This window comes from Corapipo altera, unplaced genomic scaffold, assembly GCF_003945725.1.
Source record: "Corapipo altera isolate COAL_440 unplaced genomic scaffold, ASM394572v1 1, whole genome shotgun sequence".
Taxonomy (NCBI): Eukaryota; Metazoa; Chordata; class Aves; order Passeriformes; family Pipridae; genus Corapipo; species Corapipo altera.
The window spans coordinates 3,559,336-3,580,085 of NW_020884873.1; the positions used below are offsets into that span (position 1 = coordinate 3,559,336).

Consider the following 20,750-nt stretch of genomic DNA (forward strand, 5'->3'; position numbering starts at 1 on the left):
GATTGCTTTTGTTCAGAATTGTCCAGTGTTTTCTCCCCTTTCATGTTTTCTGCACTGTTTGCTTTGCTGTGTGTGAACATGCAGCCTGGGCTGTGTGCACATCGTGGGGTTTAATGTAAAATTCTGGTGGGTGAAATTGTGCATATCTCCTCCTGTTTTGTCCTTTCTCTTTAGTACGTGAAGGAACCAGCAAAAGGGAAAATGCTGTGACTAAACATTTAAATAAATCATAGATTTGTAGTTTCATAATCAGTTTAGCAGATTTTATTCTAGTTGATGTATCGTATTGCATGTTTATGTGTGAAAACGAAGAGAAAGTAAAAACAAAATTATATTTATCATCAATTTTGTTAATTACGGGAAACTAGTTCACAAATACACAGGAGTACTATCTTCACCTAATCCTTTGTCTTCTTGTTTGTTTAATAAATTAGATGGATGTACCACATTGCATGCTGCTGGGGCAACATTAATTTTATTATAGAATAAAAAGTAGAACTATTAGTCTCTGTTTCTGGCATGTTTGTAAGCTATCTGACCTATTTTCTTCTCCCGCCCTCCTCACAGTGCTTACCAAATTCCCCTCTCCCTATGCCTAACATAAAACTGTCTTACAATTAAACCAGCTGATAGGCAGCCCTGGAGACATTACCCAGTATCCTGGCAAATAGATAAGATATATTGTTTTATATATTTGTGCAATAGGGAGAGACAGCTTCATCACTTCAAGCAAGGGAATAATCTGTTTACACTAGAGGAATAGGCTCACTTGGTTTTCTTCCCTTCAGTGGTGGAGATAATTTCAGGGGGCAATATTTGCCTCATTTTTACCAACAGACTTGGCTGGATGGTTTGTTTTAAATTAAATACATTTTAAGAGGAAAGTAGGCCAGGAGACTACAGTTCCCAGAATCCTCGGGAAGTGTATATATGGACTTTTAAAATTGAAGCACAGTATGTGTGATTAGGTTTTTGCTACCGCTTGACTTTAGGAGTTGGAAATATCTGGACTGTTTTTAAATGATGTTCTCTGCAAAAAACCCAAACCAACCAGAAGAGATCTGATATTTAGTGTTGTTTTGTCACTGAAGATGAAAACCAGGCCCTTGAGACCAAAAAAGGTTTCATTAACAGTATAGTCATTCCAGGTCTTCAGAAATCATGACTGATGTGAAAAAAATCATGACTGATCTGAAAAATCTATCTTGAGTCAAAAATCTTAGAACATGTTGAAAGTCAGGATTCTTCTTTCCTCTGAACAACTCTTTCCTGCTTTCTGTTCCGGGCAGTTGGTGATCACTTTTAGATTTTGGTACGTTGAAAGCTAATACATTATTTAAGGTTTTATGTGTGAAAATAAAAACAACCAATCAATACAGCACTTAATATAACACTACTTGGAATTTCTTTTTTGACCTTGACCTGTTATTTTTCAGTAAGGGGCATGTCTAGAGGGAAGGGCATGAGCAGACTAGTTTGGAAGTCAACGAACTAAGTTAATGTATTCCAGCACTGCAGGTGGATGGAGCATCATGCTAATGGGGCCGTGTGGGCCAGGGTGGTTTCCAGTCAGACACATCAGAATGTAAGAAAATGTCTCTGCCCACACCTTGAACTGCACAGGCATTTCTATAGTCTTGATCTTGGCCTGACTGACCGTGCACTTGGCCGGAGAAAAAGAAGCATCTCAGCAGCCCAGATAAAAATGCAGCCCCGTGTGGCCTGATACCCAGTTTAATGCCTTAACCAGTAGACTGTGCTGTTTCCTCATTTCAGTCGTCATCAACCCCTGTTTCTCTATTTTGTCTAGAGTCTTCAGCCTTTTGTCACACATTAGCAAGACTGGTGTGATATGTTTGGATATTGAGGAATGCAAGCTCTTGGGGATGATTATGTTATATTGTTGAACACAATTGTAACAATATTTTTCCATGTCCTCTATAATTTTCCCATTGAAAGCAAATTGTAAACTTCATCCTATTAATAGTCAATAGTGCATGTATAGTGGATTTTTAATGGTAGTGGAGGAGACTGTCATTTGAGAAACCTCACAATGTGCTAAGATCCTAAAATACATTGTTGTCTTCTTTTCCACCATCCCTCTGGTTCATTCGTTCTTTTGAGATGTGCCAAAACAAGTCTTAATCTTGGTCTTCAAGATTCTGTACTGCAGAGTGTGTTTCAGCTTAGCTAAGCTATCTGGGATGAATTTTTATTAATGTGCAAGGTACTATTATTGTTCAATAATAATGAAAATACTGATTTTCTGGTTGTATTTCTTGAGCTTTGTGTATACACCAGAGGTAGATAGAGAGTTTATGAAGAAAGGTTATATTTAAGAGAAATGGGTATCAGTGCTATGAGATTATACCCATGACAGATGGTTGTAACTAAAGCTTCATCTTGGTGCTGAAAAGCTGAATGAAACAGTATTCAGATTTTGAAGTAATGTTGGCTTCATTTCAATGGGACTTTTGCCTGAGTAAGAACAGACTAAAAACTCACTAATGATTCTAATTTTTTGTGTCAGCTTAGAGTAGATTTTGAAAAATTAAATTTTCTTTTTTCTTATTTTGGATTGATAAAATTCCAACAGAAGACATGGAGGGGTTGTTTGTTTGTTTGATTGTTTGTTTGTTTGTTTAAGGAAATGTGCGCAACATTATGCCTTTGTTCACTGGTATGACAAGATCTAAAACAACGTTGTTTTATTCACACTGAAAAGCAAAATATCTTACTGGGAAACATGAAAGAGTTGTTAAAGTAATTTCTTTCACTCTTAGTTTTAGAGTTGGTTGTGAACCTCAAAATTTTGTGAGGTTCAGTCAGAATAGTTATGTAAAAGTTCAGACGCTAACCTTAAGCAAATCCAAATATCTTGAGGCTGGAAATCTCCACAAGAACATATTTCCCCTTGACTTGTCTAATACAATGAGTTCAGCGAGGCTACACCCTGGGGAGTTTTGGCCCACCATGTCGTGTGTGTGCTTTAAGTGCTTACACTCAGCCATGAGGGTATTTTTAATTTTGTCTTGAGAAACTAAACTGAGGGACTTCACAAATGAATCCATCAGGAAGACAAGGTTAATTCTGGCCGCTGTTTGTGGGAGTGTGGTGCCTTCAAATACCAACACATTTTTTTTTTTTCAGTGGTGGCATTTGGAAGAATAAATGAAGTGTGACTCCCGGCATCTCTTTAGTTGCCCTGAAAATGGAATGTCAAACAGCATATAATCATCTTCCTTGTTTAAAGAAAGAGGAGCAAGTGAGAGACCTAGTTTTCTATTTGTGTCAGTTTTTGGATGTCTTAATATTCTATCTTGTCTAATTTTCCAGAGAGTGATAATAGAGTTCCTGTCAAATTAGAGGTTACAGACTCTTTAACCTATGTCACAAAAAAACCCCTACATTACTTATTATTACCATGAATATAATCCAAATAAAAATTTAGTTTTTAATGCTGTTATGCTGAAGGTTGCATTCCAAGCATATAATTTTATTCATTATAAATATTAAAAATATTCAGCCTGACATTAGCCTGCTTGCTCCCCCATCGCTTCAGAAAAAGGCTGAATTTGATGTGGAACAAACGTGTCTTTGCTTGGTCTGGGGAGCAGAAGTTCAGCCTCAGCCCCCTGCACTATCAGGACTGAGCGGGTACTGCTGCTGCCCTGCCAAGTGCAGTTCTTGGGTTTAATTAATGTAGCAGAGAGGATATTTTCCTATGGACCAGCTTGGTGTAACCATCTCCTAGGAGGGAGCAGGGACGAGCTGGGAGGCTAATTTAAATGAAGTGTACTTGCCCCATGTTTGGGATTTTCTATGAGAGGGCCCAAATGTGGCAACACTAGAATTACAGCTTGCATCACTGAATTGCAGAGAGTAGTACAAAGGCTAAAGTTTCTTTAAAATTAAAAAGACCCAGCCCTCTTCATTGTAAGTAGAGCTGTGGTAAGTATTACCTACAGTTTTATTCTCGTTCACATGAATTCCAACAAATTTAGGCCTCCTGTGAAAGGGCCCTACTTTCAATCTTATAACAAGTGAGTAATGAATAAATATATCTCATTCTTACATATTTTTGGTCCAAAATCCGAAATCCCCAGGGCTTCTGCACTGAAGTTTTTAGTGCCCAGTGTTCACAGAGATGTAAATCCGAGACTGGGTGGATTTTTTTGTTGTTTTGTTTTAAATCAGGTGAGTGTCACATGCTTCGATTTTGTAATGAGAGTTTTTGCACTGTCCTAATTAATACAGCGTGCCTGTCCTGGACCTTTGAAGTAAGTGGGAGTTCTGCCACCAAGTTAAATAGGAGAAGGATTTGAGCCAATTTGAACAGAAGTTTTCACTTATCTTAGTGCCTAATCTTCTTTTTAAAGGGATGTGGGAGTATCAGCACCTCCTACGTAACGCTCAGCAGCGTGCAGAAGTAAACTAGTCTGGTCACTTATGGAGGCCCATTTAAAACCAGGAGGATTACTCAGGTGAGTGACAAGGCTTTGAGAACAGATTTTAGGGAAGTTAATTCAGAGTGCAAAATGACATTTAACCCATCTGTGTGAATATTACCAGTTGAAGCAGGCCACAAAATCACTTAGAAATCGTAAGTTTAAAAAAAAAATCCAATCCCCTTCTATATTTTTCTTGCATTTGAGTTGTCAGGGTTCACACTTTCAAGGGTGGGTTTTTTTAAGCATCAGAGCCTGTAGCTCCATTTCTTTGTTAAATTGGAGCTGATATTCTCCAATAAGCAGGGCAGATCTGTAAGAGAAATGCCTGCTATGAATCTCATGATAAAATCACAATATTTGACAACACTAGGTCTGTGTAAATACGTGTGTATCTTTGCAGTGCTTTGTCCCTGGAGAAACAGGGTTGTCCAGACCTCTTCTGCTGTCTCTCTGAATGGCAATGTATAGTTCTACAGTGGCTGACCACATATGGCTGATTTATCAGGAAACTGGAAGACTATTGTCTTAGGAGGGTTTTATAAAAACCAAGGCAAATTTAGTGTCAGATTACTGCACTTCACTGGAAAACTTCAAGTATCCGTAAATTGAAGAAGGTACAAAACTCATGTTGCCTTCATACTGTGTCTCTTTTTCTTCACTGAGTGCAGAAGGAGCCCATAAATACTGACTTCCTCTAGTCTGCCCTGTGGTCTTTATAGATTAACCTTGATTTTTCATGAACTGCTGGTAAAATGATGTATTGGAGTTTGTACTCTACACGTCTCTTCAGTCTCCATACAATATTCACCTAACTAAAGCCTTGCAGACAGCAGCATTAACAACGTGGTGTATTGTATTAGATTTATGGAAAGACTTTTTGTCCTCCATTCCAAATGGTATGTTATGTCACATAATTGACAAAGTTTTATTAATTTTTAATTTAAAGGGAGTCTCTTTCCCTTAGATATTCATTTTCAGACTGGTAATAAAGTAGCCATGACTGTGGATACTGCTCTGTAAGGGAAAAACTGGGAAAAAACCCCATTTTCTCAGGTGAATCTGTGACTACTACTTAAAATAGATCTGCATTTTAAAGCATAACAATATTGTTTTATTTATGTTTTTAAAATAAAATTAAATACTATTTTATACTCTGTTTTAGGCAAGTCCAGTGAGATTTTTTTTTTGCCTGAAGTTTTTGTTTTGCTCTGTTGCATGGAGGCCAGCTGGTTTGCTAGCTTGAGCGACCTCACATTCCTTAAATGTACCCATAAATCAAGCCAAGGCCATGCATTAAAAGCTCTGCTCTGACATTAAGTCAAAGGAGGGAAAGTTTGATACATTGTGGGAGAAGTACAGAGCTGGACACCGAAGGCCAGATTTTTTAATCCTTATGCTTTCGTACTGAGAGTCAGAAGATTTGGAAGTCAACTGGACCCTCTATTACTTAAGGTAAATATGGGTTAAAAAAACATGCCCTGAAGAAACAACAACTGATTTAAAAAAAAAAAAAAGAAAAAAAGACAGTGAGATGATTAGTTAATACTTTATTACTCGAAAGTTTTGTTCTTGCAAATGTCTCTAATAAAGGAAGTTTGGCAGCATGTTCAATGAGGTTGCCACAATGGAGCATTTTGGTGTGACTTAGTGAAAAGTATGTAAAGCATCATGTTTGCATTAATAGGTTAGCATGTCATTGTATTTTTGGAAAGTACTGATGTTTCTGGGTCACACAAGCATTTTGGTCTCTGCAAGTATTTTGTTCTGAGAACCCAAGAAACGAAGAGCAAAACTGTTTTGATTTTAGAAGCAGAAAGACAATAATGATTAAAAACATGAAAGTAAAAGACTTCTAAAAATTCCTCTGCTCTTTAAGGCTTCTTAGGTCCCTAGGAGAGTAATAGTGGCTAATTTAATACCTACTTTAAATATGGTAATTTATTCTTATTTACAAAAATAACTTGATCTAGAAACTGAAACAAACTAAAAAATAGTATTTCCAAGACTTAAAGGCACAGTATTGTTGATTGCTTATCACTATGTGTGCTGAGTGATCCCTTTTAACATAGAGAACTCATCTTTTGACCTGGTATGACTGAAGGCAGACTCAGGCTTAGCACCATGGTGCCTGCAAAGACTCTGCAGCGGGGGGGGTGTGACCTCTGTTAAAGAGCACAAAATAGACACGCAGAGACAGTCTGGACCAGAAGCTTCTCTTCATCAATTAGGATGGAGCAGACAGATTCGGTCTGATTCAAGAGAGAGGGAAGCACTGCATGAATTCTTGGTGTTCCTGCTGGCCACTGTAGCCAGTAGATGTGTTTTGGTACATGACCTCATCAGCTTGTACTCGATGCTGTGCAGTCATGGCTGAATGCTCCCTGTGATGCTCCATGTCCTGTTTCCACTGTATAGGTATCCATCTATATCTTGAATTTTTCCACGGTGTTCCCACCATGGGAACCCCCACGGTGTTCCCACCATCTCCAAGATTTTACTGTTCTTTTTTTCTACATTTCATAGAATTATAGAATTATAGAATCAACCGGGTTGGAAAAGACCTCCGAGATCATCAGGTCCAACCCTTGATCCACTACCGCTGTGGTTACTAGACCATGGCACTAAGTGCCACATCCAGTCTCATCTTAAAAACCTCCAGGGATGGAGAATCCACCACTTCCCTGGGCAGCCCATTCCAATGTCTGATTACTCTCTCTGTAAAGAATTTCTTCCTAATATCCAACCTAAACCTCCCCTGGCAGAGCTTAAGACCATATATTTAAGGTATAAGGTATTAGTACAGTATTTGTTTAGGGCATTTGAACATTTTTAGGGTATTAGAACATTATTTAAACATAAACTTATTATGTGATTTCCAATCTACAGGGACTAAGTACAAGGTGATAACAACAAAGTATCATGGAAATCTAGTTGTAGTCACTTCAGGTCAATTCTAATTTACCTTAAGTTGAAAGGGTATATATGGAGACCTTAACTCAATATGAGTTGCAGGAGTCCACAGGAATATAGGTAAAATAAATCACATTATTCTGAGAATGGATCCAAATTAATACCTCTCAAAGCTGAAATACTTCTACTTTATTGAGTTATTGAGGCATTTCTAATGGCAAGTCCAAATGAAATGTTAAAATTTGGGAATATTTCAGTGCGATTTGAGTGGCAAAATTGAAGCACTTGCAGTTCAAAATAAAACAATGTATTTTAAACCCTCTGATTAAAGAGATAAAGTATATGGAAATGCTGTTCACAAACAGGGGTTATTCCAAAAGACTAACTTAAGGCTGGCTTTCATCTGTTCATCTCTCAGTGGGGAAGGATGTGGGTAGAGGGTGGTTCAGAGGCAGTGTTTAGCTTAGGTGCTCTGAATTATTCTGTGAATAAGCTTTTATCTCTTTAGTAGTTATGAATAACCAAAGAAGATTAGCTTCCTGGTGCTTGAAGTAACCTTTTTGAATGTACTCCTCATTATTGTTGATTCCTGACTGATTTCTCCACAAGAATAGAAGTTGACACCTCTTGCAATTAAAAGCACAGTAACAACAAAATGGAAATCTTCCTACTTAAAATATTGTTTGGCCTGTATCAAGAAGTTGTCCTTTTTCTGTACTTACTAAATGCTCTCAACACTCTTCTTGTCAAATGTCTTTTATACAGCCACTCTCCAAGTAATTGTTTCATATACAGAAAAGAACATAACTAAGAGTACTTTTAACAGTTATGCATGTTTTCTGTTCCTTCAACAAATGGGAAAAACCCTGCAACAGGGTTTGTATTTGTAGGTAAAATCTCCTTTCAGGTGGATAATAAGTTGTAAAATAGAACATACCCAGAAAAAAATTATGAACACTAATAATTAAATGCATTACTGTTGAGAAAAATGATTTTTTAGTGCAGATGATGAGCCAAATAATTCTTCAACGCAGTGCCACTGTATGAAAAAAGATCTTGTTATTGGAACAGTATCGTGGAGTAAGATCTGAGTTGAATATCCCAAAAGTTTATTGTCTTAAACCACTTCACACAGCAGTGGGGAAACTGGTTTATAACACCTAGCACCAGGTGTTTCTTTCTTCCTTTGCACCTCCGTTATTTGCACTTCAACTTGTTCCTTTGCAGCTACTTGTGAGTCCATGTAAACTGCAGTCAGGAGCAGTCTTCATAGAGTGGCTTCACCACCAAAACCCTATGGTGGTGGTGGACAACTTTCATATAACTAGAAGACCGAAAGAAGAAAACAACCAGGATATGGATAAGGAGATAGAGGGAATGCATAAAGAAAAATTATGGTAGTTAGCATTGATTGCTAGCATTTTGGTCTTAGCATTTTGGTTTTGAAGAAAATCTCCCTGGTCTTTTTTTGCTTAGCATATGTCAGCTTGGTTTGAAGAGTGGTTTTGGTTTGTGTCGAACTAGATTCCTCTGGAGGAAAATAAAGTAGAAGTTCCTGTGCAGAAACACACCACAGACACTCTGAGCACTGATAGAAATACAAGGGTCTAAACCAGTGGTTGGTCCCTCGAGACAAAAGGAAACTACATGCAAGATTCAGTACAGAGGACAAGGCTGAATCCAGTCAATAGTAAACCTGAGCCCCAGATAATATAGATGAAGGTGCCTTGGTATCAACTGCTGTCATCTAGTGCTCTGCCTCTGTTGCAGCAAATTGTTTGCTAATGTAGATATACTTACAATAGGCAGATATCTTAGTACACCAGCTGCCCAGCAGTCAAGATATCCTTTGTAGACATCAAGGCAAGTAAGGAGCCCTGACAGAAGATTTGCAGGAGGACAGTAAGGTAGCTTTAGTTAATATAATTTAGTTAATTCATCTTGATAGCATGCTGGAGAGGAAAATGCTATCACCCCATTATCCAGGAAAGGAACTGGTCTGAGAGCTGGTATGGCTTAGCCAATTTGACACAGGCAGCCTGGAATTAGAACAAGGAGTTCTGAGTGCCCAGCCCTCTACTTATTCTTCATCTTCTAACTACCTTTGCTAAATGCTGGGCATAGACATTCTCTATTTATTTGCAACTGAGTTCTTAAATGGATTTTAAAGTAACTGTAAATAGATTAGCCATGACCATGTAAGACATCACTTCTCTCACTCCTTTTAGCCACTTTCTTCAGTTTTTGTTTCTGCCTCTGCCCCAATTTTTCACACCTTGTTTAGACTTGTGTTTACTGTAACTACTGTTTCAAGTTTCCTACCTCCTCAAGACCACAAAGCACTTCAAGAAAGGATTTCCATGTATTATATTTTGTTCTGAAAGCCTTATCTCATACAGACATGTTTGCCATTTTCTTTTTTTTTCCTCTCTATATAAAAAAATGTTTCAAACCCATTATATATGCAACATTCTGCTTCCATAGCCTAGGTTAAGATCTGTTTCTGAAACTGCAGACAATAAAGCATTTTCCATAAGAAAAATTAACAATGTGATAAATGTTGATGCAGTGTTTCCCCACACTTAATTATTATTTTCATTGTTTACCATAATTTTGTCAACTTTCCATATCATTCCCCACAATGCTTTGTGCTAGATTTTCTTTGAAAATTCCTTTCCTCTGAACTTACCATGAACTTGTCTCTAAAATACGGCCATAAAATGCCACCAACAAAACAAAACAAAATCTTCTATTCACTAATAAAAAACCACCGCGTCTCCTTCTCATCTCTCACAAAAAAAGTAAAGAGAAAGAGAAAAAGGAAAAGGAAAAGATAGAATTTATATAGAAAAATAGTTTTAAATTGCAAGTATGAAGCAGAACATGAAGGCTGAGTAGAAAACTGGAAAAATCAATTGTGAGGCTGTGGTTTAAACCATATACAGACTTTATGCTTCATTCCATTTGTTCTCAGTGTACTGATGGCTATTTAGTGGGCAATGTCAGAAGTGTTGGGATTAGACTTGTTGTGATTGAGGGGGAGGCAGAGAATTGTGTTTCTTGAGATGCTCTGTGGGAGGGGAAGGATTATGCATGTGCCTTATGTAATGAGGAAGAGTCTGGAGAACTTGCCTGTCTACAAGGGGGAGGTGGGAGGATTAGCTTTTGTTGTAAAGTCAAGGGAACGGCCCTGGTCCTGATCCCTGGAGAAGGAAATCAGAAATACTTTACCGTCCTGTATGTCATGTTTTGTATATTAGAGGAGGGATTTTTGTTTGGATTTTTGTTTTAAAGGTGGAAAACAACTGGATTATGGGGAGGCAGGAAGGCAGGGCATGGTGTGGAGAGGTGGGATTGTGCCAGTGAATTAGGGGAAGGTTTACAGCAGAGACCTGGGACAGAGCTCAAGTTGTGACTTGAGCTACCTGGGACATGGATTTCTGAAGATGGGTTGTCCTCATAGTCCTCCAGAGGACCAGGGAGAGGGGTAGGGAAGTCCCAAGGTCAGGGTTTGGCTCCTGTAGTGACACCTTGTGATGAGTCCTTTCACCTTGCACCTTTCACAAGGCATGGTGGCACAGTTTGGGCCAAGGCCAAACAGCTTTTACCCCAGCAGGGCTCAGAGGCAGCTCAGGAGTCATCACTGGCTGAAAATGTCTCCTTCAGTGTCCTTCAGGAAGTTTGTCCCTGTGGGCTTTCCCCTGTCTCCCGTGGGGCTCCCGTTGGTTGGGGGAGCACTGGTGGGGAGGGTCCCTTGAGCAAGCCTCAAATTCTCTGTGTGGTGGCAGTGAATGTCCTTCCCCCTGCTGTTGGCCACTTACTTTTCTTACCCTGGGAAATGCAATCTGAAGGAAACATAAAAAGAGTCATGGGAAGCAGCATGGGGAAACTGAATAGGGATTTTTTTTTTTTTGTTTTTAACTCTGCTCCTGCTTCACCAACCAACAAAAAATGTGTTGTTTTGAACTACAAGTAAGGACACATCCATCCCAGTAGACAAATTGTGAATTAAGACTCCACAGTCAATGAGGATTCTGGCTTTGAAAACTTGTGCAGGAGCTACTTTTTCAAAGTGATTGAGTGATCGCAGTTTAAAAGATTTTCAGAGGCAACTGCAACAGCCTGAGAGCATCCACACAGAAAGTTATGGCTCAGCTGTTATGTAACCCATTACACTGTGGGAAGTGTCTTCATAGGTGCATTTATCCTGAACATATTAACATTCATCCTCTGTAATGTTGAGTTTGTGCTTCGTAATGCTGAGCGGAGAAGGCAAAGATAGTCTGAAAGAATACCCCTAGGAACTAAGTAGCAATAAATCAGGGCCTGGATGCTTTTATATTCTCTTTATTTTTGCCAAATGCCACTTAGATTATAATAACACTTAATTATGAAATTCAGCTGTTGCATAGTGCTTTTTACTCACAGATTTCAAAATACTGTATCAACGTGGTAAGTTACTATTATTCCTATTTTGTGGGTGGAGAAATTAGAACAGAAGTTCTTAAGATCACCCACCCAAATAAGGATCAAGCTGGAATAATACATGTCAATGTTTTTACTCTGGATCCAGTATGTTATCTTTTGAATCTGGATAGTGTTTTCCTAAGTGAGAATTTTTGAAGAGTTCCAAGGAAGCGACTAGGTTCAGGATTTGCTGACTTTTGAGGGATCAGAGCTGAACCTAAAGATCTCCAAGAGTCAGTGTTGACTTCCATATTCACAGAGAGTAGGCAGTGTGTGGTGGGACAGTTTCTCCCTTTCTCTTGTGCTTGACCCTGCTTTTGGCATGAGACTAGGAGAAAAGGGATCTCAGGTTTGGCTCAGGTTAGGCTCAACCCCACTTCCTCACTTTGTCTGGATTATGTAGAGAATCTCCACAAGACTCTATATTGGTGTTTGTGGAAGCCAAACAATTGCCTAAGAAACATGTACATTGTAAAAGGAAGTGTTTTCAGGTGCCTGATATTTTTGTTTGGACCCAGGTTTGGAATTATTTTTATTTTCTGCATAAAACCAGCAATACTTATGGTTGAGAAGTTGTGGAATATATATTTAGAATCTCAGAGAATTTATCCCATCGATTTTGTGAAGCAGAAATATTTTCTTTAAAGAATTATTTATGGTGAACGATCAAAAATAAATCAGACTTTTTTGCATTATTTTTGTAATTCAGAGAAAGTGTCATAAGTAACTGGGTCCAAGGTGAGGTCAGTGGTGGAACAAAGAGATGACAAAGTCCACCATACATGTTTTATTGCCTGTGGATTTACAGTAGTTTCTGTTTTCCCATGCCATTGGGGTTTTTTCCAGCATGATCACTTCTCTTTCTTCACCCACTATTGAAAAAAAAATAAAATTACAAAAGGTTTCAATATATAGTAGTTAATTACTATATTGCAGCTCTAATTAAATTCTTGGAGACTCTGCACAGTATGATGTCCATGCCAAGAGGGACATAACCCATTCTTAAGTGAATACATGTTCTTGTCAAGTTAACTTATCTGCATTTTACTCACATGAAATATTTCTCATCTCCTGCTTCTTGACACACGTGACTGATAAATGTTTTAAAGGCACATTTAACATTGGTATTTTTGTCATATGAAATGACAATGGCTTCAATAATTCCCAGATTTTATTTTATAGAAAGTGACACGCTGTGTGATGGCAAATTCCCCAGACCATAATGCAAGGCACACACTGGCAGGGATATATATGGCATCAAAACTTGGTCTGTGTGTGGTTCAAACCTAGACTTCTAATGTTTCAGCCACATATGAGTAGTTACACCTAAAGAGTGTTAATATGACAACACATCATACAAATACCAGGGATATTCAGAATAGCCACAGCTCAGGTTTTGCTATCAGCTCTTCAGTTTGCTTTGAGACATTTAATGAAGAGGGATTTTTTCTTTTTTGTAATCAAGTCATCTGAGAAGGGAGATACATTAGAATATAGATTTTTATCAAGTCATTTGCAGATTTAAATGAAGTGTTATGTAGGATTTTATTAATTCTACGTTTTTTGTCACACATCTATCACGGTCATAGGTAATTTCCTTTTGTTCAAATCTTTAGATAAACATTCAAATCATTATTGTATGCGTGGACAAGTCTGTCTAAACCAGCTTTACTCTTGAGAGAACTTTTGTAGTCACAAACCAGTAATTTTGTTTTCAAATTGAAATAGATGGGACCGATCATTCTGCTTGACCTTAGAGTTCCATTAGGTCAGATGTCTCCAGGAATTATATGTGTGTGTGTAGCTTAATGACAGTGAAATTCAGCTGAATGAGCTTTGTGTTGGCATCATTATTCATTTGTTATTAAGCCTTTATATCGTACCATGTCAACAGTTGTTCTGACTTTGGCCCTGATTCAGCTTGGTATTTAAGCACCTGGCTGACTTAAAGGACTTCAGTAAGCATTTGCTCAAACGTGTAAAACTCGGCACTTGGTGAATATGGGGCTGTTTATGTCACAGCTAAATACTAATGCAGTATTGAACAAGTATGTTATGTTGGCAGCAAGCAGATGGACTCAGATGTATGGTGGCTGTATCTGTATCATCAGATGCATCTTCATTTGGGAACACTACAAAGTACTGCAGAGCAGCCAGATCCTGACTCTTGATGGTGGACATGATAAGCAGGAAGAAGTAGTTCATGCAGTTAAAATACTGCATCCCAGGCTTGGTTAGTAATGTAGTCGTGCCCTTTGATGCTTCAGTTTGACTTTTTACATGAATTGTAAGTAAGCTTTGGACTTAAATGGGTGTTCAAAGCTCAGAAATTGCTTTGTTCAATTTATGATGGCCCACAGTGCTGACTAAAACATCAATGAAAAATGCATGCAGTGGTTTGAGGGTTTATTAATTTATTGTCCTAAGTCTGTGTCTTCTCCCATAGTCTTAGCTGTGGATATTTTTGGTTCATTTTATATTTTCCTGTATAGGTCAGTTTGAGAGATAAGTTCTACCTCTGAAGTTAATATTGATGAGGATTTCAATGTAGTGAATTAATATATTGCCTTCCAAGCTGATGACACGATGCCAAGTAGACTTACTTTACTACTGTAAGTAAACAAGTAGCAATTCTGTCATGAGCAAGTGAAGCAGAGATTGGCTTTTTTTTATGTATGCAGTGATTATGCAGTGAAATGTCCTTGAAGGTGAGGGAAAACTGTCCCAGGCATCTCTTAGGAGCCAGTGAGAATTTAGCTAAGGACATGGGAATTGAGTTTATAGCTTTGCATGGACAAGTGTTTTGAAGAACTTGATATGAGGGTTTTTTTGGGGATCGTGTTTTTCTTACCGTAGGCAAGAATTTTTGGAAAAGTAATTGCTCTCTTTTGCTGGTCAGCTTCACTTCCCAGTTTTCATCAAACATAACCCTACATCATTCCTGTTTCTGTTGAGTCAAGCTGAAAAATAGTCAAGTCAAGGGGGTTATGCTGATTTAAATGCCACCATGTTGATTTGTGAAAGTTGAAAGTACATTGTACTTTTCAATAACCTTAAAACCCTCTCTGTTCTTGTCTTCTTCTGAATCAGAATGAAAAAGGAAGCTTTCAGGAATTTTCACTTAAAAAACCCCAAAAAAACCAAACCAAAAAGCTCACCCTCCCAGAAGTAAAATCTAACCTTGAGGGAAAGACACCACTTTGGAGTAGTTCATAGTCCAAAGGTTAATGTGCTCCCAAAAGACATGTGGAATCATGGTCCAGGGTTCTCATCTGAAGTAGGGTTTGAACTTGAATCTTGGGTGAGCATCCGTCCTGTTGGCCTGTGTGGTGTTTTGGGTGTTTTTTTCCATTTTTTTTTTCAACTCAGTTATGCTGGGCTTGAGAATTTTGCTATAGAAACTAGCAAGTTTCCATTATTTATTTTTTTTTTCAATTAAAATACATTTAATTGAAAAATTCAGAGTAAGTAGTATTGATGGGTAAATTTTGGTTAGTGTACCCAATACAGTGCTAGGATGGGAGACAGAAAAGTTGCAGCAAATGAACAAGTAAATTGTTTTAGCCCGTGAGCAACAGACTCTTACCACCCCTTGGGAATCCCTTGAACTCCAGAAGAAGAGAAGAGGATCTGCACTAGGAAACTGCCTTGCAGGGCTGTCATCTGCAAATTGAATTCTTGCTGTAGGGAAGAATCAGCACTAGAAACACATGTATCTGGTGACTTTTGATTTTATTATTTCTTGTTACACTTCCATAGGTCTTTTTGATACTCTTTTTATGCAGAAGAAAGTACTTTCCCTGGTCTTGCACTTCAAAGGATATGTAACTTCCCTGCAAGTGTAGTATTGTTTCCTTGCCATGTCATTTATTGGTAGGTTTTTTCCTTTCTTTAAATGGAAGTTGTTTGCTCTGGCAGGATGAAATGCCACTTTCAGAACTGGAGATCCACAGTCTGCATTTTGTTGTACCAAAGCATAAAAGAGATCAATTCTCTTTGCTCAGAGTCTTCTGTACTGAAGAGCTGTCCCACAGAGCACGGTCAGATGGCTCGGAGGTTTCAGTTTTATTTTTTCAGGAGCAATCTGCAGCTTTGCTTCTTCCATGAGTCAAAGCACGCTGAAAGAGGGAGAAGATTTCCAGTGACTTCTGTAGTCATCGTATCAAATGCTCCATCCTGGGCTGCTGCCTGTTACAGCTGATGGAAATCTTGACCTAGGGCTGTCTGTTGGGAATTGTCTGGGGGTGGTAAAGGTGTTTCTTTGCTGTTTGTTTGTGCAGAGTCTCTTGTGGTGAGGCTCTGGTTTTGGTTGAGGACACTAAAGAAGTAATGAAATACAAGTGATGTCCAGGAGTAGCGATTTACCCTCCTGTTTTAATACCTGTGAAATTGCTGGACCCGACTGGGAGCTTTGGGATAGCTGCCTTAAGTTATGACGGACTAAATCAGAAGCTTTTCCTTTCCTCTTTCATTTATCCTTTCCTTCTTGCTTTCCCCCTTTCCTTTGAATATATTTGTTGAAGTAAATTATTGCCACATACAACCTTTTTTAGTGTTGGTTTTCAAACTCATTGTTTCTTGTTTCAAGAGGAGCATTTCACATGAGGTCCCAATTCAAAGTGAATATATATGATAAGGCAAATTGTTTCAACACTTGCTTGCAAGGCCAATAAAAAGAGATGCTATAGTGCAAATTACCCTTGCAAATGCTCTCTAAAAAGCTAATAACATTTTTCCCCCCAAAGGATAGTTCCCAGCCATAAGGAGAGTTTCTCTTTCATGTTCATTTGCCACACAGATTTATAAAATGATCCCAAATCCTTGCATAGGCTGTGAGGGATTGCAGCTTTGAACTGCTGAATTGGAAAAGCTATTAATGGAAGAGGAAAAGTTTTCAGTTTCAGTCAGATTGGGTCAGGATGGTATAAACTCAGCCCTCTAAGTTTTGGTGTAAGATGGAAGGCTGTTTCTACTTTGTTGATAATTTTTATAGTAAGATTCACAAGGTTTTCTGTTTAAAGGCATGAAATAAGATGATAAGAATGTAAGGGAAAATCATTAGCATATTCACTGCTTTATATTATTTTATTTTCAAGTAAAAACAGTCATTTTAATTTGCTTTCTGTGGAACATGGCATAATTGGAAGCTTTTCAAAACCAGAACTATTAGGCAAGTGGTCAAAATCTTCAGAGAGGAGGTCCAGCCATTCTGCACTGGAGCTTGTCCTCGATGCAGGCCTGTGGGCATCACCAGGGATGGTCGTTTCCCTGCTGACTTTGCTCTGGCACATGGTATTTTCCACTTCTGAGAAATCCAGGGCGGTGTAAAGAGGCAGCCCTGCAGTTCTCACTCGTGTTTAGCCCCATAGTGACTGGGGGCGGGAGGTGGGCTGCCTAACCTCCAAGATCAGCAAGCTGTGTTCCCAACCCTGCAGAAACCCTGGAATTCTTCCACCCAGGGACAATTTCCAGCTACGCACGCTTTCCCTTTTTAATCGGACCTGCAGTGTCTCGGTGATTGCAAAGGACTTCGAAAATCGGAGCTCAGCCAAATTACTTCTCCTTCATGCCATTTTGACAGAAGGCTTTCACAAAAATTAAACAGTAAATAACTCCTGTGAAATTGCATCTCATATTTACTGCTTTTAGTGATGGTGGGGTAAGAGATCAAGCAAGCTGAAATTGTGTGTTTTTGCAAAGAATGGCGTCCACCAACTTTTTCTGCAGTGCTACTCTAGCCCTGGGTATTTTGAGAGGGGGACTCTGTCCATAAGCATATATATGTATATATATATACACATATATATATATATATATAAGTACTTAATATATACATATATAGTAAACACTGAGCTTGGAGCAGTGATTGATTTTGTATGGGATCCCGACAGATACGCGATGGTACCAACTCGCAGTTGTTTCCAGCTCCTCTTGGATTTGAAGGAGTAGTAGGGAAGATTTGCCTGTAAAAGGCTCCATAGCCTTACCTTGCATGCACTCAGTTAGATGGGACTGGCGAGGTAGCGGCTGCTGTTTCCACTCCCATAACTGCTCATGACATGCTCTTGAAGCAGAACATGTGTGGGGCTGTGTTCTTCGGATGGAGCCAGCCCTATCTCCTTCCCCCGTTTCCTTTCTGTTGTTAATCTGGTAACTGACCACTTAATCTCATTTATTATCTTAGTAATTGAAACTGAGAATGCCTGTGGCAGGTAAGCCCCTGCCTCTCTGCTCTCACTCTGATTTCTCCCCCTGCAGCCCTAAAAACCCAACCCTTCCCCCTCTCCCCGTTACAACAAGCCCTAAGCACAGATAACTCTCAGAAGCCTGATGCTGCTATATATTTGATTTTGTTTGCAATCTTGTCTTATGACCAGCTCTCAGCGTGGGAAGAAGCAGGGAGTGGGGAGATGGAGAGAGAGAGTTGTTGCAACATATTTTAACATATGTGCTTTAGGCCTCTTGGTGGACTCCCTCTTGGGAAGAGGGGAGGGAGCATGCCCCTAAGCAGTTGGTTGGCTTTGCTTGTTTCTATAGCAGCCTGAAGGAGGAAAATCATGTTTTATCACTAATATATTCAACCAAAAACCCCTAACAATTACAGGAAGAATCTGTTTTATTATTATTAAAGAAATTGCATTAAAGATGAATGAGCATATATTGGAATAATTATGTTTTAAGGTGTGTAACATTAAAAGGTACTGAATGGAATATCGACTGTTTTGTAGGAACAGTAATAATGAGATTTCTGTCACCTAATCTTACAATAATTGGGTTATTACTATGCAAATTAAGGTATTACTTAAAAAAAAGAAGAGGTAAGACAGATCCTTAAGGCAACCATTTATCTATCCTTAAAGCTATGCTGTCGATTCTCTTTAGGCTGAAGATCCCTTTTTAAACAATTTGGAGATGCTAATTTCATTATTTTTTCACCTGTGTTTCCTACTAGAATGTTTTTTATTCTCCCCAGGTAGCAGATCAGGAGTGGTGGGTTTTATACATTTTTTAGTCTCTTATGGATTCCTTTAGGAATAATTAGATCAAATAGCTATGATTATTACCTTTTTGTTCCCTCTTTCCTTTAAATAAAATAATGATTTGTGTATTTTGCCTGAGATTTTTTACAGCAGGATCACAGAGAATATACATAAATTATTTTTATCCTACTTTTTCCTTCAGCAAAGAATTATTGAGCAGCTTGTTACAGTTTTCTTGATTTTCATTAGCTATTCAAGTTTACTTGTTGGCCAGTTATTGGCATTGAAGAGGAATTGAGGAGTGCTCAACATTTGCATTTTTTTTTTTTGTTTGAGACTTCGATAGCTTTTATTGGATCCACCAGAGGCCTGGTGGCATTTGCTCTGTCCCTGATTTTTAGAGGTAATATTTAAGATTGGGCTGCCGATGGGATTTCCCCTGTTCCAGTGTGAGTCCCAGTTCCTTTGTAAGGCATAATATTTGTAGAAACTTTGTTCGTGGGAGAAAAGGTGCTCATAGGGGCTTTCTGAAGCCTCGATCTCTGCCCTGTTAGGGCTGCTGTTGTCTGAGGGAGTTCAGTTCCAGCTCATGAGGTCATACCCAGCCGTGCTGCGCTCGTGCTTCTGGTTGCAGAACACGTGTCCCCGGGGAGGTGCCGAGCACTTGGAACTCCCACTGGCTTCAGCATTCCCAGCTTTACGTCTGTATCGAGCACACAGATGTGTCGCTGCACTAATCCAGAATTTCACTTCCTCTGTCAGCAGTTTGCTCTGGAAAGCAAAGCAAGATTTAGCGGTTGGATTTCCAGTAATTTTAGTGTGTTACTCCATCTCCAGCCCTCTTGTAGTGGCTCCTTTGGTCTTTTTTTCTAGAGAGTAATTGCATGGTGACTCTCACTTTTTTCCTGTTTGGTTCACTGCTCTCCCACTCCATATTGAAGCCTGCTTCTTATTACACTTGGTTTTAACACTTTCAGATGTTTCTTTTTATGTATTTTTTTTTTCTAATGTGTGATTCCCAAGACAAGTGGAGAACTATAGGCAGCCAGAATGGGCACAGAATTATCACTTGAATTCTTATCCCATCACAGACCGCAGCTTCCTCTGTGGCTTTCTGCAAGCAGCTTAATCTCTCCTCGTTTTCTGTCTTTGGTAGAAGTGAAATCTAAGTATCTATAAAATTCACCAATCCTATGGGTAGTTAAAGGAAAGGATATTATCTCATTATTTACCAGCTTATATAATGGGGTGAATAACAGCATAGTAAGAACACATTTATTGGTTAAAAACCAGTAAATTAGGCAGAGCTTTTAAGGTGATTTTTTCATGAATTAATAACAAGTTTATTAATGATGTTGAGTAATTTTACAAAATGTGCTTTGATTACACTCTGGATTTTGCAACACTGTGAAGTATTTTATATTACTTGTGGCAGCAGTTTTGAGGTGCTGCCTGTGAAAGAGGAGGGAGTTTATATGATACAAGTTACTGCCAGTCCACACCTCACGCCACCATCGCTCCCCTGAAGCTGCTGGTATCGTCTGCTAAGGAGAAAGCTTGGTGAAAGCTGTGAACTTCCACGATGTCCTTCAACATAAAACCAACTAAATACACATTAACAGTGATGTGGGGTCACACTTGCATGTTTCATGGTACCTGCCATCCATCCAAGAGAAAGCTGTTAAGCTCTTAGGGATTCACAAAGAGATGAAATCCTTTTATTGACTCTTAACTGACAGTTTCTCCCATGCTCAGTGTATTAATTCTTGCTTGATTAACAGCTCTGGAACAAACTGAGCTATTGACCTTGTGGACCTCAGGTTGTTTGACTTAATAATCAGGAAGTCTGTCTGTTTGGATGGGTGTGCCTGAAAAAAAAAAGGAGTTGTAATCTGAGTTTAGATCTGAATCACAACAGCATACAGTGAAAGAAAAGCCACCA

General features: G+C 38.8%; 1 protein-coding gene across 2 annotated transcripts in view; it reads left to right on the forward strand.

Moving 5' to 3' along the window:
* Positions 1-20,750, forward strand: part of SOX5 (SRY-box 5) — a 640,197-nt gene that overhangs the window by 66,541 nt on the left and 552,906 nt on the right. The gene's annotated exons all lie outside the window — the stretch shown is intronic.